This window comes from Eleutherodactylus coqui, chromosome 12 (assembly GCF_035609145.1).
Source record: "Eleutherodactylus coqui strain aEleCoq1 chromosome 12, aEleCoq1.hap1, whole genome shotgun sequence".
NCBI classification, from domain to species: domain Eukaryota; kingdom Metazoa; phylum Chordata; class Amphibia; order Anura; family Eleutherodactylidae; genus Eleutherodactylus; species Eleutherodactylus coqui.
The window spans coordinates 21,096,074-21,121,392 of record NC_089848.1 but is presented as its reverse complement, the minus strand read 5'-3'; positions in this window follow the sequence as shown (position 1 = coordinate 21,121,392).

The following is a 25,319-nucleotide window of genomic DNA, read 5'->3' as shown; positions in this document are numbered from 1 at the left end:
TATGTGGATTGTCTTTTGCCTTTAGTTTTATGGAATTTCAAAAAAGCCAAGAAACTTCAGATAAATTATGAGACAATATATTGTACATAAATGTAGACTTTCGCCCACCATTCTAATGCATTCTCTAAGAAAAATGAACAAAATGCACTTGAAATGCCTGAAACAATTACTGCAGGAGGTAAATATACTGAAAAATGTGCATTTCGAGATTGAATTTGACAAGATATATATGAGATATATTGAGGAAGTGATTAAGTTGAAAATAGAAATAGAAAGCTATTTCACTAACCTTGATAATGCTGTAATTCTTACGAGGATCATTGAAAGTAGACAGAACCTCGGAGAGGAAAAACAATGATAAAGTGAAAATGTAGAAATAATCAAAGTTTTACTTTTAACACACAAATAGTTATGTAACAATTTAAAGTGGAAAAAAAATCTTTTATGCACATGTGTTGTCCGAGTCTAGAAGAGTTTACGCTCTACTCTACATGTAGAGCAGTGTTTTGTCTTTCAAACTGAATCTACAGTATATACAGCACTGTATGAGGACTTACTAAAGATGCTTGACAATATAGTACACTGCCAGCAAGTGGAGATGAAGAGAGATACCTAAATCCGACAGAACTGAGGATGTAGTCCTACTGTTTCTCCGGTCAATGCGCAGATTTTGTTTGCAGGATTGTTCACAAGCGCCGATGCACCGTAGTGGCAGAGCATGCAGCAAGCCGATGGAATACAGGAGTCTCTGTCACTTTGTTAATGGTGATGGGAACCTATGTTGGATCACTCTAAAAGGATCTTCAATGTCCTCAAACAAGGGATTTGGCAAATGACCCAGGGGTTACAAAAGGTGGAAGAGAAACAAACACTAAGGCCGGATTCACAGCAGTATATTTGTTCACACAATACGCAGAAAATAGAAGCCACTGACTTCAGTAGTTCATTCGCATTTCTGTATTTTGCATATTCATTTCGGTTGCACAAAAAAAAGGAACATGCTCTATCTTTTTGCGTATTTTTGCACCTAAGGTCCCCATAAAAGTCAATGGGTGTGCAATATGCAAGGAGATGCGTAAAAACACTGCGCAACTCACAGGAAAAATGCCACACACCTGGAACAAATTAGCTATTTCAATTGAATATGAATATGTCTTGCAAGCGCATAAAGTACAGTAAAATACGCCGATGCATGCAAAAAACATTGTTCACTTTGCAAATAAGCAACACTAAGGTGCACACAAATACGCTAATGACCGTGTGAAGGGGGCCTAAGTGTTTCTGTCCTGGATGTCAAAACCCCGCACAAAAATAAAGGGCCCAAATCAATAATATTGACGTGTCATACAGGCACACACATACAGCATACACAATAGCTATACACAATCTGAATACATTCATTACATGCACACAGAAAATGTCACAATGCACACACATGCAATAATGTTTCATATCAGCACAAACACATTACCTCCATACAGCGGCGCCGGGTTCTCAGGTTTGTTTCTGGGTTGATGTCACACAATGAATTTTGAATTGTGAGAGCATGTATTATGATTGAATCTATAGTAACTCAATTTTCTTTCTAACATCCACTTTCTATAATATCTATCTATCTATCTATCTATCTCTATCATCTATCTATCTATCTATCTATCTATCTATCTATCTATCTATCTATCTATCTATCTCTATCTCTATCTCTATCTATTTATCTATTGTCTGAAATATAAGATATATAGAAAAATCTACATAAGCAACTTTCTTATAATATATAAACTGTCTCCTCCTTGTTGAGGGCACCAGTTGTACTCCTTGTATTCTGTGCCTGTCAAGACTCCCAGTATATCTGTCTAATGGCAGTTCTTTACTCTCTTGGTACCTGTCTGTTGCCAGTTATCAGGCTGTCAGTGCTCCTTGCTCTATGTCCATTCGTAGTCTCTGACCTGATTTCTTGGTCTGGCCCCCCCAATTCCACTCTAACATTGGACCTTGCCATATGCAAGCAGTGGGATTGCTCTTCTCAGGATGGTTGCTCCTCTTCATGGTGGGTCCAGTTGAGGAGATAAAGGGGGTTTCATTCTGTTCAGCACTTAGTTATTACCCCTGTTGTCTGCCCCGTCCTGTGTCTAGTATCTTCTGGTCACCTGTATACATGCTGTCCAGACTACTCTGGTATCCTGCTCTCCTTAGTTTCGTTGCCAGTCCTGAATAGACGTGACACATTTTAGATGGACGTAGGTGGATGGTTGTACACCTGGTGAATTGTTTCACAGATGCAGTTGAACACAATTTAGTCCTAATCGGCCATTACAGTTGTTCAATCTAACCATACATGTTCAATGACAACAGGCGATAAATGGGCCATCTTTCTGGGAACATTCTTTCAAAGAAAGATTTCTTGTGAGAATGTCCGAGGGTTGGAGGAAAGTTTCAAATGCAGCAGACTTCTTTCCAGACAATGACAGTTTCTCATCAGTCAACTAAAATGATTGCTCATTGTTATACTGCCGAATGATGGTTTAGCCATTTTCATCAACTTTAGTCTGATGTGTATGGTCACCTTCCGACAATGAGTGTCTGTCCTAGTGAGGCAGGCTGACGTCCCAGCTCCCATGTGATGTAATAAGTCATACTATGAAGAGCAGGGATTAGAGACTCCCCCTTTTATAGAATTTTTAAATGAAAATAGTAGACCTACGCAATATTATTTAATGTTGGCGAAAATAGAAAAAGGGATTATTTTACTTGATACATTGTTGCAACAATTCAGCCATGGATCTCTATATAGCTATATTGATAGCAGCTGAGTTTGATAGATTACATCAGAGATGGCAAGACACAACTCTTACTTTAACGACTTTCTCATGGGATTGTATCCAAGAAAAGGGAATAAAAAAAAGATCATAACTGGAAAGGGAAATAATGCTTCTTGATGACTGAAAATATTCTTTGTTTCTATAAAATCACAAGGGTTTTACAAATCACCACTAACTGACAAGAAGATGTGATAAATGTTACTGAATTCTCCTTAAAAGTAAAGGTGCTGAAAGTGCACTGGCAGTCATGCCCCAGAGAGAAAGCCTATCAAACTCAAGAGGAATGGATTGTTTTGACACGGAGAAAGCACAGTATTATTTTTAAATGCAAGACCATTTTGCTCTATAAAGTAAAAGTATTTTTATTTTTTATGTACTTCCTTTTTTGCAAACTATAGATCAAAAGAAATCTAAAGGTGTGATTGGTACTGTGGAAATACAAGCTGAAGTGTTAGAAAACCAATATCATCAGAAAGGAGCATAGCAAGAGATGCTAATATTAGAGATTGTAAATCATCAATATGAATCAGTAATCGGCTGGGGATATTCCTAAAAATATGCACTTTACTCATTTATGTTGTTTGTGGAAAACATTGAAGATGGATTCGTACAATTCTCATTGAACTCATTAATCACTATGTCTTCAGTAAGCTCCTAAGCTCCCTCTAATGGTGGCTGCAGGCAGCCAAAGGATTAACTTTAGAAAGTCTGAATCTTTCAAAAAAAAAATGAGCTCCAAACACCAAAATGCAATAGTCACAATTTGTATTAAATGACTGCAATGACTTTTTTTTGTCTATTTTCCCCTTACTGTGATTCTATATCATATTTCACAAGCATTTTTTTCTTTTAGAGTGACATACATAAACAGGCAATAAAACAGATCAGTGGTATAGAACCTGTGGCTCACTGTTACAGCGTGCCGGACGGAAACAGGAAGGGAATCCAGGATGACAACATGACATCAGCCCGGCCCATGTGACCACGGTGTAGGCACATGCACCTTGTCGTTCGTTGCTGGCCACCGACATTAACACATCTACCTGCTGGTCCAGGGAGGGAAGATATTGTCCTTGATTAGAGTCAAATCCACGATCTCAACGCTGTAAAGCAACAGTCCTAATCATAATACCCTAACTGGTGTGGCATAGTGGCCACTCTAGTGCAGGTTTATGCCACTAGGGGGGGGGCATAATAAACAGCAGTGTTTGGCAGGAAAATGTTTTTTCTTGTGTGGGGCTGCTGAATAAGATATATAGCAGCCAGAGGCGAGAAAGGGCCAAGCTCATTCCATAATGGCTTCTGACCTGGAGAACCTTGTAAAGTGTTTTTTGGGGTTACTAGATGGTGGACACAGTGGCTGACACTGAAGAACTTAATGTTTGGCTTACAGGCCCCAAAGCCAGACTTAATTTTTATTCTTGTACCATAATGTTTATTTTGTTGTATAACCTGCAGTGAAGTGTGATTAAAGCTGGTGATTAGAGCTTCTTGTGTATGCCAACCAGGGTTAGGCACCCCCCCCCCCCCCCTTCCCCAGGCATTATAAAAGGAAAAGAAATAATGGCTAGGTCGCCATTACCAACAATGAGGCATATGTATTATAAATTGCACACCAGATTTCTGGCATCTAAAAAGTCACAGGCTTTGTGATGATCGGAGCTTTAATTGCTACTTTGTAGGTGGGCCTGAAATGATAGCACTGTCTTCTGAATTGTAAGGTATATAGGTAATATGCCTAGCTCAGCCCTACAGGCATTGTTTGAAATACTCTGATGGACTTGAAGAAGATGCATGCAGAATTCAATGTGGAATACTTCTGTTGGGGTGGCATGCCACTTTGACTGGACTGCGTATGTGTACGGACCATAGACTTCACTGCCATACAGGAGGATCGGAGCAATGACATTGTCAAAGATTTTGAGCCAGACTGTCACTGGTGATTTGAGGTGGTAGAGTCATCTTCTGATGGCATAAAAGGTTCTGCATGCCTTGTCTTTTAGAGTCTCTATGGCTGATTTGAGATTCCCTGATTGGTTGATTTCTAGGCCCAGGTAGGTGTACTTGTTAGTTGCTGTAATTGGACAATGGTTTATCATGAAGGTAGGTTGCCTTTGTGTTTCTTCTCTGGAACACCATATTGACCTTCTTTGGGTTGATGGGTAGTGCCCATGATAATAGCAGGTGCTCATCTGCACACAACAAGAATTTTACCCTCAGGCCTTAGTCACACGGGCTTTTTTTTCGCGTGATTTGCGGATCGCATGATGGATGCGCATCTGCAAATCGCGTGACTGGGGCCCAAAAATCGCCCGAAAAATCTGCTCCTAGCCGTGTTTCATTAGAAACGGGCCGAAGCTGTCCAGCGCATTGAATTCAATGGAGCCGGCAATACAGCCGGCTTCATTGAAAGCAATGCGCTGCGGTCGAGCGCGGGATGAATTGTCGGGAAGGGCTTAAATATATAAGCCCTTCCCTGCAATTCATCCAGAAATGTGTAAAAAAAAATATATATATATATATACTCACCTTGTCCCGGCAGACGGAGTTCAGCGTGGCCGGCCTGCAGTGGGTGTGAAGGGGGTGTGAGTCAGACTTGCCCCTGATTGGCTCAGCGCTGAGCCAATCAGAGGCAGATCTCACTCACGCCCATTCATGAATTCATGTATTGTATTGCCGGCTCCATTGAATTCAATGGGCAAACATCGTTCTTCTCTGCCACAGCTGTTACAGCTGTGGCAGAGAAGAATGATTTGTCTTCTATATGTTCTCAATTGGGTCGGCGCTGCTGCCGCCGGCCCCATTGAGCGCATATAGAGAAGAGAACAGGAATAGCAGATCGCAGATAGGTGCGATCTGCGATTTCTGTTCTATAATTTATCGGACAAGCGCATAAAAAGCGCTCATGTGTCCGATACCATTGCAAAGCAATGGTTTTAAAAAATCGCCGGACGCATGCGCATGCGCAAATCGCACGGAACAACGCCCGTCTGACTAAGGCCTCATACTGTAAATCCCCATACTATTTTCCTCACTCACAGTATATACCCCCACAGTACAATAAATATCTTCCCTTACAGTAGGAATGTCCAAAGAGCATATCTCCATCCAGTATACAGTTTAATCCCCCATAGTCAACTTTATCACTTAAGAGTTCCTTCACATGGGTGTATTTGCACACACAAAATTTAAAGGCATTGATTTCAATGGGTTCGTTCTCATTTCCCAATTTTGCACGAGCGAAAAAAAAATAGGATGTGCCCTATTTTCCTGCGTATTTGCCCAGCAATGGTTCCCATAGAGTCCATGGAAGCTCAATGCACAATATGCTGTGCGAGAAAAACAAGACATCTAGACTTCATTAGACCAAATAGCCTTTTAAATCAGGGTGGGGGGTGCTGCGCTTTCATATTAACAGGCCCTGCGTGCACAAAAAAATACATTACAATGCGCCTATACATGAGCGAATCAGCCTATTTTATAGTGCAAATACTTTTTGTCCAAGCGTGCACATTTGCACATACGCTAGTGTAAATGAGCCCGAAGGGCTCATTCACAAGGGCAGAATTGCACTTCATATTGTGTGCGTATTTTTTGTGCACAATACTAAGTGAAAAGTACCCATTTGTTCCAATTGGTCTATTCACATGTGCAAACTTTTCACGCGATTTTCAGGCAGGGACAAGCATATACCATCAAGTCCTCCATCATTTCATTGTACGCAGCCATGTGGAGGTTGTGGACTGTAATAGCCACCATGACAGTAGCCTCTCCTGCACTACATAGTACTATATAGATATCACCCCAAGGTGTATACACAGTATGCTGTATCTCCCTTACAATATGGATTCCCCCCTCCCATGCACTCTGTCTGTTTCTCCCACTATCATGCCTTGACAAGACTTACCAACCCCTGCAATCAGCTTCCTCTCCTCCTTCAGACAACAGGTATTCCGTCCCAGGGGCGTAGCTAAAGGCTCATGGGCCCGGGTGCAAAAGTTTATCTTTGGACCACAACTTCTCTTAACTGTTTAACGCAGAGGCGTAACTTGAAGCCCTTGGGCCCTAATGCAAAACCTGTAAAAGGGCCCCCAACTATAATGCTTTATTTATAGTACTGGGCTCCCTATACGGAGAGGAGAGGCTTTATGGGTCCCCTAAGGCTCCTGGGCTCCACCCACATATTACACAGCTGGAGATCTGTGTAGCACTGCAGGGAAACAAGGGCTACTGTGCAGAGAGGGAGATGGCAGGGGGTGGATAAGAGCTAGTTTAAGGGCGTATTCAGACGACCGCATTTGACCACGGTTTTGAGCACGCATTACGCAGAGAATAGAGCCCATTGTGCGAAAAAAATTGCAACAATCTCATGAGCAAATCTATAACGCCAGGGACTATCTAGGCTGCACAGTTTTTCACAAACCCACGCCGATGTGAGTGGTCTCTGGCAGTGCAGAAAATATAGGGAAATGCGCTAAAGTGCGTGCAATAACTATGCCTTCTCAGCTCAAATGGTCGTGCTACCACAAGTGTTTTTGCACATACGTTTGTCTGAAGCCACCCTAAGTTGGATGATGGGGGTGTTATGACAGCACCCCTGTATTTTACGAGGCTACGCATAGGTCGCACACCCCTAACGTCAACCCTGGTGCTAACCATCTGATCCCAGAGATGGAGATCTCATCGAGCTGACATTGCCCAAGTTGTTACACGGGTACTAAAAAAAGCCTACAGCTAGATAAATAAATACATAAATACATTGTAATAAAAGAATTGATAGGGACGGAAAAGTTTTGCTTTTTTTTAATACTTTTTATTCCACTGACCTTTAAAAACGACAGAAATATTTCACTAAATGAATGGGGAATGGAAAAAGGAAAACATTAAGATATTCTGTCCTACTTTTTGTAGTGTGTTACAAGCAATCAGCAGGTAGATTTGTCATGCTGCTGTGTTGTCTTTTCCCTTCTATAGTACCTGACATGCTGAATGAAGAACATGTTAGTGAAGATGAATGAGGGAAAGTATCACTGCTGCTTGGGCTAATTTTCCTTTTAGAGAAAAATATATACAATATTAACTTTCCTAACTTTGTCATGGATTGAAAGCTCCAAGAAGAAAAAAAGGGAACATTGAGAAGCAGGCTGTCTGCTCACCAACCAATAAATAGCCGCTAATAAAGTGGATGTGTCTTCCTTAGTGGATAGTCATTTATTTTGTTAGAGATGATCCTCTCTTAGTTAAGAGGAATGCTATTATAAAGTAACATTTATTGCTTCATGCTGTAATGATAAGTGGCATTCTTTATGGCATTTAGATCTTGGGCGTACAACAGTGAAGTTATACTGTATGAGTCTATGAAAGGATTAGTACACTAGCAGAATACAGAAAAGATGATTTAGGAATTGAGTATATGTAAGGACAGTGATAAACTGTTTTAATGTTCTTTTTCTACATTTTGCTAGTGAGTAAGATTTATCAACAATGACCTGGAAAGCCTGCATGCAGTAGTTGGCAAAATGGCAAAAAAATTGCATCAAATTTATCAAAATGGGGCACACAGCATGACAGCTTTGGCATGTTAGACATTTTTCCTACACAATCTTAGGACTCGCATACTTATGCAATAACATTTCTTAAATGGGGTATTTTGTGCCTTTTACTCCTTTTTGTACTGATGACCTTTCCTCCAGGTGATCACTGGATTTTAGTCCCCACACTCACTGCAGATGTTGATGACTTTGTTCGCATTAGGGTTGGAGCCAGAAGAGCTATAGAAAGTATAGCTTCCATAGATTTCAATGGGACCGGAGCCCTCTATTATACTTCCAGCTCTGACCCCAGGGTTGAAATAGGAGCTATACCTTTCATAGGACTTCTGGCTCCGACCCCAATGCAGGCATCTGGTCCCACTGCAGTTAGTATGGGGACTGAGATTAGGCGATACCAGCAGTCCCAAGTGGTGGCCCCTCGCAGATCAAATACTAATGACCGTATTTTCATGAAACATATACCAGATGCATAGAATTTCGTTAACAGGATTGTGACTGAATACCTGACAGTCATCTGTCGACTCTTAATGGTTGTGGTCTACTCAGAGTTGGAGCTACAGGGTCAGGGCCCTGTTGCAAAATTTCAGCTTCGACTCCCCTCTTCAAAGCCTCTTAATAGTCGCTGGTCACTACCCACCCATGACTTTAAACTAAATTACTGGAATTCTTAAATGACCCATAAATGCAGCATTAGCAGCTAGGGGTGCTGCTGGGGGGTTAAAAGATCAGGGGCAGGAGCACAGAACTTACTCCACACACACACACATATGAAAAACTAAAACAAAAAAAACAAAACTATTGTAGGCCAGCTGCACATGGGCATATGTGCATTGTGGAATGCGGAGCGGGCGTTATCTATCCCATAATGCATTAGCATAGCATTAGCTGAGGTCATATCATTTTGCCTGCTGGTGGACAGTGTAATTATCATTACTTTCTATATTCACCTATATAAGCTACAGACCATAAGTAAACAGTCAGGAGGATCTCCTCTATTATAACTGTTTGACAGGAACTGTGTGATTATCATCTGTAACTGTGATAGAAATGTCTGTGTTCCCCTCTAAGCAGTTTCTGAGAATCTGACTAGAAAATGACTCCATAACCTCAAGTAGATCTGACCTGGTCAGAATTAAGATCATATGACCATCTTAGGAAAAAGAGGCTGAAAGTTTCAGACCGAAAGAAATAACTAAGGGTGCATTCGCACGAGCAGGTGCAATACCAGTCTGGGAAATACTAACAGATATTGTGCTTGTAAGATTGCAATGTTCACTATGAGTGAAATGCAATTTGCAAGAAAATGGTATTTTCAACAGAGAAAATTAAAAATCGCTTCGCACTTGCATGAAAGTCACAAGTACATGGGAATACATGGGTTGGACCCAATGACCTTGGAGGTCCCTTCCAACTCTACCATTCTATGATTCTATGATTTTTTTTCTCCGCCATTGAAAACAATGGGCAAGATTTCTGTGGACCCGCAGAAAAATAGAACATGCTGTGATTTTTCTATCTTGCAGCATTGCTGCAAGAAAAAAGTCGCGCATGTAGACAGACCCATTGAAAACAATTGGGGTCTATGTTAGTACATGTTTTTTAGCTACATATTGAATGAATGAAAAACAGCACTAGAATGGCCCTTTAATAGCTGAAGCCAGAAATCTTTCCAGTTTCCACCTTCCAAATACAACTCCTTAGATTTACAAAAATTGTAATGTAGGGCTTCTTGTTTATGAAGATCTTCATATTGATATAGAATTCCTTGCCAAAATGTTCTCAGTAGAAGGATGTGTATATTGAGAAAAGAATCTTGTTCTATGAAGTGTCCATATATGATGGCTGCAGCCAATTACTAGCCTTTCCAGTGTCATGCTGTCTACCTCTGAGGTCACTGATTTGCTGCAGTGGTCATGTAGGTATATGAACACATCACCACTGTAGCAATGTAAATGGAGGCCAACTGGGAAGACCGGTGTGATCTTGCTGTTGCAGCTTTGGATTTAACCCCTTGAGTGGCGGGTTTCCTATGACCCTGTCGTGCCCACCAGGGCAGGTTTTTTTAAATGGTATAATCATTGAATTTCAACTAATTTTGCAGTTGTGTTCCAAGAGCCATTACTTTTTCATTTTTCTATTGACCAGGCCATATGAGGGCTTGTTTTTTGCAGGACAAGTTGTAATTTTTGATGGCATCATTTTTGGGTATATAAAGTATTGCATAATTTTTGTAAAAACATTTGTAGGAAGATTGGGGGGAAAAAAAGAAATTCTGCCATTTGTTTTTTGGGCTTCATTTTTACGGCGTTCAACATGCAGAATAAATAATGTGATAACCTTATTCTCTGAGTCACATGATTCTGGCGATATCAAGTTTATACAGGTTTTATGTTTCGGGGAGGGAAAAAAGAAAAAAAGGGGCCATGTCATTAAGGGGTTAAATAATGCACCAACTTCCTTCTCTGGGTCATTACGATGCACAGATACCACAAGTGTGATTTTATTTTACATTTTTTACAAAGTAAAGGGAGACAAGAGTTTTTATTTTTTTTTTATAATTTTTTAACTTTTTTTTTTTTTAACTTTTTTTTTATTTTTGTCCCTTTAGGGGACTTCCACAGGGACCCATCAGGACCCCCTGATGACTTTCCGGGGGTCTGATGGTGACAGCCCTTTACATGCTGCAGTGACAGCCCTTTACATGCTGCAGTCACATAGACTGCAGTATGTAAAGGGTTAACACAGCAGAGATCAGAGGTTTTCTCTGATCTCTGCTGTAAGAGCTGGTGCCTGCTTGTCCTCTGACAGCCAAGCAGCAGCTCTCCCTGCCACAGAGACCATCGGCTTGCTTCTGACAAGCCGATGGTCTCTATAGCAACCTGTAAACAAAGCAGGAGATTGCCGGCATATCGGCAATATCTTCCTGCTTCTCAATGTCCTGCTTTGTTCTCTGTGGGACTGTGCAGGTAGAGCACACTGCCACAGCTTGTGGCATTGTGCTCTGCAGCTCCCATAGTGATACATAGCCCGGAAATCTTCCGGGCTATATCGCTATGAGCAGTGGAGTTCGTCCCAGAAAATTTCCGGGCATGCCACTCAAGGGGTTAATGGATAAGTAATGCTTCTTTCATTAATTTCTCACATTCCCCTCCCCTCCTTAGCCAAGTTTTTGAAAAACATGGACACCCGCAAGTCATTCACAACATAATGGCTCTTTCAGACTTGCATCAGTTGTGTTTTATAGATACACTTTGTTTCTCTTCTGTATTTTAGTTCATTTGGAATTTTGGTAGTATAGGGGGTTATTCTTTCTTTCATGATAAAAGACAGTGAAAGGAAAGGGAGGCTAGAAGGATCATCATATGAATTTGTAAATTTGCCCTAGATTATTCTATCCATATCTGTACAATGGTCATTTATTAATTCTGTGAAGCAGCTGAAAAGATTGCTCATCAGAGACACTTTGGATCTAAGTATCTTAATTCATTAATAAGAACTATATAAAATCAGCAGTAAAGCCTCTTCAATTAATACAATATGTAAAGAGTTCTTCAGGCTTTAGTTCTGGAAACAAAGTAATTTCTAGCTTTGCATATATTAATTGAACTGGGAAAGGAGTGTTTTAAATGCAATACATTTAATTCCATTTATCCATGTGCCAAGTGTATTATCTTCTTCACTGTATGTATTTCCTTGAAGAGAAATAACTTGATGCTCTTGGGCCCAAGCACAAAATATTTAAAGGGGTTTACCAGACAGAGTCGTCTGTCAATGCTGGGATACACCAGGATCGGAGTTGAAGCCGCTGTTCAAACCCCTGTGGAGTGGCTGGCGCTCAGAATTACAAGTGCACTCTCATTGAAATCAAAGGGACCTCAATCTTCAACTATGAGCACAGGCCAATACACAGGGGTCGGAGCAGTGGCTTCCGCTTGGACCCCGCTATATTTTAGCACTCACAGCTGCTGCTAACTGAGCATTTGTAATGTAGCCATGCTTTTAGTTTATACTTAGCACATGGACTTCACCAAAGCTATTGAGAACTAATGATATTTTCACTATGTGATACAGCCACAAGACCCCACCCACAAATTTAGAGCATACTTTACCCTTTAGTGAAACCCTCTACATCCCCATGTTCGGTCTAGTAGAACTACTGAGATTAGTATGTTATGTTTGCAATATGGACATTAAAATGCAGCTCTTTTAATAGCTACCAAAATGTCTGCAGAAATGCTGTCTGACATTTTCCAACTAGTTCTTTTCCATATGAATCTATATAGGCTGCACTAGACTAGTAATATGTTGAAGACTTTAAATACGTCCATCAATATTACCTCATATGTCATCTGACATCATTCAACATTCGTGTCTAAGAGCAAGAGCAAAATCGCTCTGCGAAAATCAAGAGTTTTCAATGTTGTGAAGTTCAAGATTCCAAATGGCTATATCATAATGTCTTGCATAGTTAAATGGGGAGTCTACTTGTAAACTATTTATGGCCTACCCTCAGTACAGGGTTTTAATAGTAGATCAAAAGGGACTTGTCACCCAGGACTCCAACCAATCAGTTACTTTCTGGGCAGATGTACTTGTGCGGTGAGCTGATTTCTGCTGGAAGCAGACAGCTCAGTTCCCACTGCAATGGCTAGAATTGGTAATACAGGCCAAGTTCTCATTCACTTCAATGGGAAAATTGCCTGTAATATCGAGTCTAGCCACAGCTATGGAAATGGAGCTGTATGCTTCCAGAGAACAGCTGATTGGTGGTAGTACTGGGTAATGGATCCCTGTTAATCAACTATTAATGACCTGTCCTTAGGCTAGACGATAACCAGTATACAATTGGACAACCCCTTCAAAGAACCCTTTTCTGAATACTCTATTAGGTCATTCTCCGTTTGCACTGGAGGTGTGTGATGTGTTCATGAAATACAAATACCCTCTTGATTTAAGCCAGAACAGTGTAATACTCCATTATCCCGCTGGTAGCTCTGAAGAAATGTTGAACAACTCTTGCTACAGTAAATTTCCCCACAGACGACACTTAATTGCTGGGAATCTCAGTAGAGGAAGACCATGCATCAGCTTATCATCAGAGACTGGTCTAACCAAAAGAGATTATCAAAAGTGGACAACTCATTTAACGATGCAGCAGAAGACGGCATGGCCTCTCCATCAATAAGGGAGGTAAATAAGGATTAGTTAGCAAGTAATACATGTGAATGCATTGTACGTTCTCATCTACATGTGATGTCTGAATAGAAAATACAAAATGCTATATTTACAAACAATTTTTGGCCAAACACAACATGATGGCAAAGTCCATATGTATGGCATAAACGTCTGTCTATATTCCATGTGCCTATAAGATGTATAAGAAGAATAACTTGTCACATCCCCATGTGTTGTTTTTTTGAACAATGTATGCACAGATGCACATAAATATGCAAAGATTAAAAAGTAGTGATACAATTAGTCTAAACTTTGTATCAGGAGAAGATGATTATCCCAAGTTTATAGTGTTACTATATACATGAAATGGGCTGTATTGTTCCTTGAAAACACAGCAAGACTCTATATACTCCCTATCAAGCATTAGATGGCATCTGTTGTTTAGAATTCACAGTGAGGTTCACGGTGAATATCTAATGTGTCGATTTAATCCAGACAATTAGCGGTTTCCATTTAATAAAATAATAGTGTTTAGCACTTGTCTATTTATATAAATTATTTACTTTGTTACTGTTACATTCTAATTAGGAATTGAATTTTAAGGCAAACCATAAGACTGGTTCCCTGGATTGTTTAACAGTGAATTCAATGGATTTAGCAAATATTGCCACATTAGGTTTTACAGCAAAATGCATTTAACAAAACATAGTTATATATAAAGGTAAAAGCCCTCAGTGACTGACTGACTCACCACGAATTCTCTAACTTCCCGGTGTCGTACAAACATGAAATTTGGCAGGACCATTCTTTAGGTCCTATATAGGAAAGGTAAAGGGGTCACAACTCGATTATTAAATGCTTAGTGCATAATAATTGTCACCCCTGTGTAATATACCTAATCTAATTCTCCAACTTCCCGATGTCATACAAACATTAAATTTGGCACAACCAATCTTTAGGTCCTAAATGAGAAAAGTAAAGGGGTCACAACTTGATTACTCAATCCTAAGTGCAAAAGTATTGTATGTATTGTATTGCATGTGTAATGTATCTGATCTAATTCTCTATCTTCTCGATGTCGTACAAACATGTAATTTGGCAGGAGCATTCTTTAGGTCCTAAATAGAAAAAGTAAAGGTCTCACAACTCGATTATTCAATGCTAATTGCATGAAGTAAGTGCACCCCTATGTAATGTAACTTCCTGGTGTCATAAGCGTGAAATTTGGCACAAGAATTCTTTAGGTCCTAAATAAGAAAAGTAACAGGGTTACTACTTGATTATTCAATGATAATTGCAAAAGTATAAGAAATGAAAAAAGATAACTCTAGCAGCACTCCTGCCAACAACCTCTACAAGGGGTAAATCTGGTGCACGTCACTCGATGGACCGGGACCATGATCCACGAATCTTCAAAGTTCAAAAATGCAGGTACCAGGCAGCATCAGAAAGCGATGAAGGTTAAAACTCAACCATGTCTGGAAGAGTTACTTTATTGTATGCAACTTCAGCATAATCAAGCAGCAACGTTTCAACCCAAAGCAACAACTGTGTCTTTGTCAAGCTTGACAAAGACCCAGTTGTTGCTTTGGGTCGAAACGTTGCTGCTTTATTATGCTGAAGTTGCATACAATAAAGTAACTTTTCCATACATAATTGAGTTTTAACCCGCACTGCTTTCTGATGCTGTCTAGTACCTGCATTTTTGTACTAATTGCAAAAGTAAGTGCACCCTTATGTGATGTAACTTCCCGATGTCATACAAGTGTAAAATTTGGCACGAGCATTTTTTAGGTCCTGAATGAGGAGAGTGGGAAGGGGTGGCACATTCTGCAGAGGGACATCGGTACATGCAGCCTGAGGAAAATCGAACGCTCCTCTGTGTGTATACATATTTTATCCCTTGGTTCATCCAAAGTAACCATGACTTCATAAAATTTTCCATGCAAACAAAACATAATCACCTGTACCAAATTTACTCGGGTGAAGCCAGGTATATCAGTTAATCTATATATATATAAATGAATGTATGCGTGTGTGTCTGTCTGCGTACGTGTCTGTCTGTTTGTCCTTTATGCGCTACTAAACCATTCATCCGATCGCCATGAAACTTTGGGAAGTTGTTGAGTACACTCCTGGGAAGATTATAGGCATAGTACATTTATGCTACGATAAATGGCGCGTGTGCGTGTGTCGTCGACACTTACGACCCCCCCCCCCCACGTAGATCGTTCGATTTCCATCATTGCCACTAATTCTCTCACTTCCCGATGTTATAGAAACATGAAATTTGGCACGAGCATTGATTATGTCATAAATAGGAAAAGGTTAATGGGTCCCAACTCGATTATTCAATTCTAAGCGCCAAAGAATTAGCGTCCAAATTTTACGTACGGAATCTAATTTTCTCGCTTCCCAATGTCATAGAAACTTGAAATTTGGCACAAGCATTGATTATGTCATAAATAGGAAAGGTTAAGGGGTCCCAACTTGATTATTCAATTGTAAGCGCCAAAAAATTAGTGTCCAAATTTTACGTACGGAATCTACTTTTCTCGCTTCCCAATGTCATAGAAACTTGAAATTTGGCACAAGCATTGATTATGTCATAAATAGGAAAAGTTAATGGGTCCCAACTCGATTATTCAATTGTAAGCGCCAAAGAATTAGCGTCCAAATTTTACGTACGGAATCTAATTTTCTCGCTTCCCAATGTCATAGAAACTTGAAATTTGGCACAAGCATTGATTATGTCATAAATAGGAAAAGTTAATGGGTCCCAACTCGATTATTCAATTGTAAGCGCCAAAGATTTAGCGTCCAAATTTTACGTACGGAATCTAATTTTCTCGCTTCCCAATGTCATAGAAACTTGAAATTTGGCACAAGCATTGATTATGTCATAAATAGGAAAAGTTAATGGGTCCCAACTCGATTATTCAATTCTAAGCGCCAAAGAATTAGCGTCCAAATTTTACATACGGAATCAAATTGTCTCGCTTCCCAATGTCATAAAAACTTGAAATTTGGCACAAGCATTGATTATGTCATAAATAGGAAAAGGTAATGGGTCCCAACTCGATTATTCAATTCTATGCGCAAAAGAATTAGCGTCCAAATTTTACGTACGGAATGTAATTTTCTCACATAGAAACATGAAATTTGGCACGGGCATTGAATATGTCATAAATAGGAAACGCTAATGGGTCCCAACTCGATTATTCAATTCTAAGCGCAAAACAATTAGCGTCCAAATTTTACGTACATAATCTAATTCTCTCACTTCCTGATATATATAAATGTCTGTCTGTCTGTCTGTTTGTCCTTTATGCATTACTACACCATTCATTCAATTGCCATGAGACTTTGGGAAGTTGTTGAGTACACTCCTGGGAAGGTTACTGGCATAGTACAACTATCCTACGATAGGTGGCGTGCGTGCGAGCATCGTCGACAGTTATGCCCCCCAGACAAAGATCGTTTGATTTCCATCTCAAGCACGAAAGCAAAAGGCATTACGAGCAACGGGATGCGTGTTCAACTACAAAATGATGCATCCGCCGAACGTTTCGCAAGACAATTGCTGAATATTGAGAATACTGAGGTAAAATGAAAGCTGTGCTGTGATTGGTTGCTATTTCTTATACTGCTGAGGTAACATGAAAGCTGTGCTGTGATTGGTGGCTACTTCTTATACTACTGAGGTTGCATGAAAGCTGTCCCGCGATTTGTTGTTATATATTATACCACTGAGGTAACATGAAAGCTGCGCTATGATTGGTTGCTATATATAATACCGCAGAGGTAACATGAAAGCTGCGCTGTGATTGGTTGCTATTTTTTATATTGCTGAGGCAGAATAAAAGTTGCGCTGTGATTGGTTGTTATTTCTCTTACTGCTGAGGTAACATGAAAGCTGCGCTGTGATTGGTTGTTATTAGAGATGAGCGAACGCGTTCGTCCGAGCTTGATATTCGTGCGAATATTAGGGTGTTCGGGATGTTCGTTATTCGTAACGAACACCATGCGGTGTTCTGGTTACTTTCACTTCCTTCCCTGAGACGTTAGCGCGCTTTTCTGGCCAATTGAAAGACAGGGAAGGCATTACAACTTCCCCCTGCAACGTTTAAGCCCTATACCACCCCCCTGCTGTGAGTGGCTGGCGAGATCAGGTGTTCGCCTAATATAAAAGTCGGCCCCTCCCGCGGCTCGCCTCAGATGCGGTGTGAGTTAGATGAGGGACAGTGCTGTTTATACCGGAGCTGCTGTAGGGAAAGAATTGGTAGTTAGTGTAGGCTTCAAGACCCCCCAAAGGTCCTTATTAGGGCCACTGATAGCTGTGTGTTGGCTGCTGTTAGCAGTGGGATTTTTTTTTTCTCAAAATCGCCTCTGCAGACCGTTGCACCTGGCATTAGGGACAGAAGTGCTGCATAGGCAGGGAGAGTGTTAGGAGTGAGTGTAGCCTTCAAGAACCTCAACGGTCCTTTCTAGGGCCATATTTATCCGTGTGCAGTACTGTCCAGGCTGCTGTTAGCTGTGCTGCATTTTTTTTGGGCTTCTCAAAATCGCCTCTGCAGAGCATTCCACCCTCCATTGATACTGCAGGGAAAGAATTGTATAGGCAGGGCCACAACACAGTTCTTATTCATAGAATATACGCAGTGCTGCCTGTTGGTGGGAAAAAACTGAAAACAAATCTATTTGTCCAGCCTCTGTCCGTCCTAACGCCTGTGGACACGTGTGAGCTGCGTGAAAAACATTGCTAAATCATACGCACCCAGCTACGCTTTACTGCTGGCTTCGCCATTTGCTTTCCTTAATTGGGAAAAAAATACCTGCTCTGCCAGAGTTATAATAACTCTGCTACCCTCACGTTCTGTGACACATAAGCAGGGACACAGCACAGTTATTAAACTTCTCATGTTCATTGAATATACGCAGTGCTGCCTGTTGGTGGGAAAAAACTGAAAACAAATCTATTTGTCCAGCCTCTGTCCGTCCTTACGCCTGTGGAGACGTGTGAGCTGCGTGAAAAACATTGCTAAATCATACGCACCCAGCTACGCTTTACTACTGGCTTCGCCATTTGCTTTCCTTAATTGGGAAAAAAATACCTGCTCTGCCAGAGTTATAATAACTCTGCTACCCTCACGTTCTGTGACACATAAGCAGGGACACAGCACAGTTATTAAACTTCTCATGTTCATTGAATATACGCAGTGCTGCCTGTTGGTGGGAAAAAACTGAAAACAAATCTATTTGTCCAGCCTCTGTCCGTCCTTACGGGCGGTGGAGACGTGTGAGCTGCGTGAAGAACAGTGCTAAATCATACGCACCCAGCTACGCTTTACTGCTGGCTTCGCCATTTGCTTTCCTTAATTGGGAAAAAAAATACCTGCTCTGCCAGAGTTATAATAACTCTGCTACCCTCACGTTCTGTGACACATAAGCAGGGACACAGCACAGTTATTAAACTTCTCATGTTCATTGAATATACGCAGTGCTGCCTGTTGGTGGGAAAAAACTGAAAACAAATCTATTTGTCCAGCCTCTGTCCGTCCTTACGCCTGTGGAGACGTGTGAGCTGCGTGAAAAACATTGCTAAATCATACGCACCCAGCTACGCTTTACTGCTGGCTTCGCCATTTGCTTTCCTTAATTGGGAAAAAAATACCTGCTCTGCCAGAGTTATAATAACTCTGCTACCCTCACGTTCTGTGACACATAAGCAGGGACACAGCACAGTTATTAAACTTCTCATGTTCATTGAATATACGCAGTGCTGCCTGTTGGTGGGAAAAAACTGAAAACAAATCTATTTGTCCAGCCTCTGTCCGTCCTTACGGGCGGTGGAGACGTGTGAGCTGCGTGAAGAACAGTGCTAAATCATACGCACCCAGCTACGCTTTACTGCTGGCTTCGCCATTTGCTTTCCTTAATTGGGAAAAAAAATACCTGCTCTGCCAGAGTTATAATAACTCTGCTACCCTCACGTTCTGTGACACATAAGCAGGGACACAGCACAGTTATTAAACTTCTCATGTTCATTGAATATACGCAGTGCTGCCTGTTGGTGGGAAAAAACTGAAAACAAATCTATTTGTCCAGCCTCTGTCCGTCCTTACGGGCGGTGGAGACGTGTGAGCTGCGTGAAGAACAGTGCTAAATCATACGCACCCAGCTACGCTTTACTGCTGGCTTCGCCATTTGCTTTCCTTAATTGGGAAAAAAAATACCTGCTCTGCCAGAGTTATAATAACTCTGCTACCCTCACGTTCTGTGACACATAAGCAGGGACACAGCACAGTTATTAAACTTCTCATGTTCATTGAATATACGCAGTGCTGCCTGTTGGTGGGAAAAAACTGAAAACAAATCTATTTGTCCAGCCTCTGTCCGTCCTTACGCCTGTGGAGACGTGTGAGCTGCGTGAAAAACATTGCTAAATCATACGCACCCAGCTACGCTTTACTGCTGGCTTCGCCATTTGCTTTCCTTAATTGGGAAAAAAATACCTGCTCTGCCAGAGTTATAATAACTCTGCTACCCTCACGTTCTGTGACACATAAGCAGGGACACAGCACAGTTATTAAACTTCTCATGTTCATTGAATATACGCAGTGCTGCCTGTTGGTGGGAAAAAACTGAAAACAAATCTATTTGTCCAGCCTCTGTCCGTCCTTACGGGCGGTGGAGACGTGTGAGCTGCGTGAAGAACAGTGCTAAATCATACGCACCCAGCTACGCTTTACTGCTGGCTTCGCCATTTGCTTTCCTTAATTGGGAAAAAAAATACCTGCTCTGCCAGAGTTATAATAACTCTGCTACCCTCACGTTCTGTGACACATAAGCAGGGACACAGCACAGTTATTAAACTTCTCATGTTCATTGAATATACGCAGTGCTGCCTGTTGGTGGGAAAAAACTGAAAACAAATCTATTTGTCCAGCCTCTGTCCGTCCTTACGCCTGTGGAGACGTGTGAGCTGCGTGAAAAACATTGCTAAATCATACGCACCCAGCTACGCTTTACTGCTGGCTTCGCCATTTGCTTTCCTTAATTGGGAAAAAAATACCTGCTCTGCCAGAGTTATAATAACTCTGCTACCCTCACGTTCTGTGACACATAAGCAGGGACACAGCACAGTTATTAAACTTCTCATGTTCATTGAATATACGCAGTGCTGCCTGTTGGTGGGAAAAAACTGAAAACAAATCTATTTGTCCAGCCTCTGTCCGTCCTTACGGGCGGTGGAGACGTGTGAGCTGCGTGAAGAACAGTGCTAAATCATACGCACCCAGCTACGCTTTACTGCTGGCTTCGCCATTTGCTTTCCTTAATTGGGAAAAAAAATACCTGCTCTGCCAGAGTTATAATAACTCTGCTACCCTCACGTTCTGTGACACATAAGCAGGGACACAGCACAGTTATTAAACTTCTCATGTTCATTGAATATACGCAGTGCTGCCTGTTGGTGGGAAAAAACTGAAAACAAATCTATTTGTCCAGCCTCTGTCCGTCCTTACGGGCGGTGGAGACGTGTGAGCTGCGTGAAGAACAGTGCTAAATCATACGCACCCAGCTACGCTTTACTGCTGGCTTCGCCATTTGCTTTCCTTAATTGGGAAAAAAATACCTGCTCTCCAAGAGTTATAATAACTCTGCTACCCTCACGTTCTGTGACACATAAGCAGGGACACAGCACAGTTATTAAACTTAGATAATTCATTCACTAGAGGCAGTGGGGCCTTTCGTTTTCCAAAAAGGGCAAAAATTATATTTGGCCTGCAGTCTTGCGCCAATTTATTTCCTGCCTGTGAAATCAAATCACTGGTAATACAGCATGCTGAGGGGTAGGGGTAGGCCTAGAGGACGTGGACGCGGCCGAGGACGCGGAGGGCCAAGTCAGGGTGTGGGCACAGGCCAAGCTCCTGATCCAGGTGTGTCGCAGCCGACTACTGCGCGATTAGGAGAGAGGCACGTTTCTGGCGTCCCCACATTCATCGCCCAATTAATGGGTCCACGCGGGAGACGGTTATTAGAAAATGAGCAGTGTGAGCAGGTCCTGTCCTGGATGGCAGAAAGTGCTTCGAGCAACCTATCGTCTACCCGCAGTTCTGCGCCGTCCACTGCTGCCAATCCGAATCCTCTGTCTGCTGCTCCTCCTTCCTCCCAGCCTCCTCACTCCACTACAATAACACCTGCTCAGGAACGGGAGCACTCCCAGGAACTGTTCTCGGGCCCCTGCTTAGATTGGGCAGCAGCGGTTCCTCTCCCACCAGAGGAGTTTATCGTCACTGATGCCCAACCATTCGAAAGTTCCCGGGGTCCGGGGGAAGAGGCTGGGGACTTCCGCCAACTGTCTCAACAACTTTCTGTGGGTCAGGAGGACGATGACGATCAGACACAGTTGTCTTGCAGTGAGGTAGTAGTAAGGGCAGTAAGTCCCAGGGAGCAGCGCACAGAGGATTCGGAGGAAGAGCAGCAGGACGATGAGGTGACTGACCCCACCTGGTGTGCAACGCTTACTCAGGAGGACAGGTCTTCAGAGGGGGAGTCAAGGGCATCAGCAGGGCAGGTTGCAAGAGGCAGTGCGGTGTCCAGGGCCAGGGGTAGAGGCAGGGCCAGACCGAATAATCCACCAAGTGTTTCCCAAAGCGCCCCCTCGCGCCATGCCACCCTGCGGAGGCCGAGGTGCTCTAAGGTCTGGCAGTTTTTCACAGAGACGCCTGACGACCGACGAACAGTGGTGTGCAACCTTTGTCGCGCAAAGCTCAGCCGGGGAGCCAACACCAACAGCCTCACCACCACCACCATGCGCAGACATATGATGGCCAAGCACCCCGCAAGGTGGGACAAAGGCCGTTCACCGCCTCCGGTTTGCACCCCTGCCTCTCCCCCTGTGCCCCAACCTGCCACTGAGATGCAACCCCCCTCTCAGGACACAGGCACTACCGCCTCATGGCCTGCACCCACACCCTCATCTCCGCTGTCCTCGGCCCCATCCAGCAGTGTAGTTCAGCGCACCGTTCAGCCGTCGCTTGCGCAAGTGTTCGAGCGCAAGCGCAAGTACGCCGCCACGCACCCGCACGCTCAAACGTTAACCGTCCGCATCGCAAAATTCATCAGCCTTGAGATGCTGCCATATAGGGTTGTGGAAACGGAGTCCTTCAAAAGTATCATGGAGGCGGCGGCCCCGCGCTACTCAGTTCCCAGTCGCCACTACTTTTCCCGATGTGCCGTCCCAGCCCTGCACGACCACGTCTCCCGCAACATTGTGCGCGCCCTCACCAACGCGGTTACTGCCACGGTCCACTTAACTACGGACACGTGGACAAGCACAGGCGGGCAGGGCCACTACATCTCCCTGACGGCACATTGGGTGAATTTAGTGGAGGCTGGGACAGAGTCAGAGCCTGGGACCGCTCACGTCCTACCCACCCCCAGAATTGCGGGCCCCAGCTCGGTGCTGGTATCTGCGGAGGTGTATGCTTCCTCCACTAAAGCACCCTCCTCCTCCTCCTCTGTCTCACAATCAAGATGTGTTAGCAGCAGCATGTCGCCAGCAGTCGGTGTCGCGCGGTGTGGCAGCACAGCGGTGGGCAAGCGTCAGCAGGCCGTGCTGAAACTACTCAGCTTAGGCGATAAGAGGCACACGGCCCACGAACTGCTGCAGGGTCTGACACAGCAGACCGACCGCTGGCTTGCGCCGCTGAGCCTCCAACCGGGCATGGTCGTGTGTGACAACGGCCGTAACCTGGTGGCGACTCTGCAGCTCGGCAGCCTCACGCACGTGCCATGCCTGGCCCACGTCTTTAATTTGGTGGTTCAGCGCTTTCTGAAAAGCTACCCACGCTTGTTAGACCTGCTCGTAAAGGCGCGCCGGCTCTGCGCACATTTCCGCAAGTCCCACACGGACGCTGCCACCCTGCGCACCCTGCAACATCACTTTAAGCTGCCAGTGCACCGACTGCTGTGCGACGTGCCCACACGGTGGAACTCTACGCTCCACATGTTGGCCAGGCTCTATGAACAACGGAGAGCTATAGTCGAATACCAACTCCAACATGGGCGGCGCAGTGGGAGTCAGCCTCCTCAATTCCTTTCAGAAGAGTGGGCCTGGTTGGCAGACATCTGCCATGTCCTTGGTAATTTTGAGGAGTCTACCCAGGTGGTGAGCGGCGATGCTACAATCATTAGCGTCACCATTCCTCTGCTATGCATCTTGAGAAATTCCCTGCAAACCATAAAGGCAGACGCTTTGCGCTCGGAAACAGAGGTGGGGGAAGACAGTATGTCGCTGGATAGTCAGAGCACCCTCCTGTCTATATCTCAGCGCGTTGAGGAGGAGGAGGAGGGGAAGGAGGATGAGGAGGAGGGGGAAGAGAGCTTGGCCCACTGCTGAGGGTACACATGCTGCTTGCCTGTCATCCTTTCAGCGTGTATGGCCTGAGGAGGAGGAGGAGGAGGAGGAGGATCCTGAAAGTGATCTTCCTAGTGAAGACAGCCATGTGTTGCGTACAGGTACCCTGGCACACATGGCTGACTTCATGTTAGGATGCCTTTCTCGTGACCCTCGCGTTGCACGCATTCTGGCCACTACGGATTACTGGGTGTACACACTGCTCGATCCACGGTATAAGGAGAACCTGCCCACTCTGATTCCCGAAGAGGAAAGGGGTTCGAGAGTGTTGCTATACCACAGGACCCTTGCGGACAAGCTGATGGTAAAATTCCCAGCCGACAGCGCTAGTGGCAGAAGGCGCAGTTCCGAGGGCCATGTTGCAGGGGATGTGCGTAGATCGAGCAGCATGTACATCCCAGGCAGTGCAACAGTCTTTAAGGGCCTGGCCAGCTTTATGGCTCCCCACCAAGACTGTGTCACCGCTCCCCAGTCACGGCTGAGTCGGCGGGAGCACTGCAAAAGGATGGTGAGGGAGTACGTAGCGGATCGCACGACCATCCTTGGTGAGGCCTCTGCCCCCTACAACTACTGGGTGTCGAAGCTGGACACGTGGCCTGAACTAGCCCTGTATGCCCTGGAGGTGCTTGCTTGTCCTGCGGCTAGCGTCTAGTCGGAAAGGGTGTTTAGTGCGGCTGGGGGAATCATCACAGATAAGCGTAGCCGCTTGTCAACCGACAGTGCCGACAGGCTAACACTCTTCAAGATGAACAAAGGCTGGATTTCCCCAGACTTCTGTTCTCCACCAGCGGACAGCAGCGATACCTAAGCAATACGTAGGCTGCACCCGCGGATGGAAGCTACGTTCTCTCTCACCATCCAAAACGGGGACATTTCTGCTTCATCAATCTGTGTCTAATATTCCTCCTCCTCCTCCTCCTGCTCCTCCTCCTGAAACCTCACGTAATCACGCTGAACGGGCAATTTTTCTTAGGGCCACAAGGCTCACTCAAATAATTTTTCAGAACAATTTTTATAAGTTTCAATTAGCTTAAAAGCGTTGGAACTTTAACTTGAACCAATTTTTCGTTACACTGGGCTGCCTCCAGGCCTAGTTACCACTTAAGCCACATTAACCAAAGCGATTCACCTGCCATCTTGGTTGGGCATGGCCAATTTTTACTGAGGTACATTAGTACTGTTGGTACACCAATTTTTTGGGGCCCTCACCTACAGTGTAATCATAGTCATTTCTATGTTCTTCGCCTGCACTCATGGTACAGAAAGGTGTGTGGGGTTGGCCTACACTTTAGCTACATAAATGTCACTTGTGCCTTGGCTATACTAAGGCTACTGAAATGGAACTAAGAC